We start from the raw sequence: 497 nt of genomic DNA on the forward strand, positions 1-497 counted from the left end.
ACCAGATTCGCGACGATCGGAGATCGGGGTGTCTAAAGCAGCAGTCCCTTTTAGTCCAGGTGCGACCAGCCGCCCCGCCCGTCCGCCGGTGTATGGAAATGCTGGCGCTACGCGGCACTGAAGGACTTACCTTCAGCGCCGCAGACACCGGCAAGCCTCAGACGCAGAAATGTGCTGAGATGGATTGAGCAATCTAAGTCGCGATCTTTCCTTAGTTCCGATAGTTTCTAAATCACGGCACGCAGCAGTCCCCTTCGGATCCGGTCTTCCGATGGGGAACGAGACCGGGTGGGAGAAGCTGTACTCCGGAGGCTGCCAAGATTTCGAACTAATTTTAGCAAACCCGCGCTGATTCGGAAGACGCCACATTAAAGGGTAAGGGGCTGTAGGTGCGAGAAGGAGGAACGAGATGGAGGAACGCACCACACACCACACCACACCATGAAATGTGATCATCATAAATATAGCATCATCTTGGGTCCTTTGCCCTTTTTTGT

At 54.1% G+C, this 497-nt stretch overlaps 1 protein-coding gene across 1 annotated transcript in view; it reads right to left on the minus strand.

The window, feature by feature from the left end:
* Window positions 1-497, minus strand: part of LOC128273943 (death-associated protein kinase related-like) — a 3,815-nt gene that overhangs the window by 1,225 nt on the left and 2,093 nt on the right. The gene's annotated exons all lie outside the window — the stretch shown is intronic.

The sequence above is a fragment of the Anopheles cruzii genome, chromosome X (genome assembly GCF_943734635.1).
Source record: "Anopheles cruzii chromosome X, idAnoCruzAS_RS32_06, whole genome shotgun sequence".
In the NCBI taxonomy this organism is placed as follows: domain Eukaryota; kingdom Metazoa; phylum Arthropoda; class Insecta; order Diptera; family Culicidae; genus Anopheles; species Anopheles cruzii.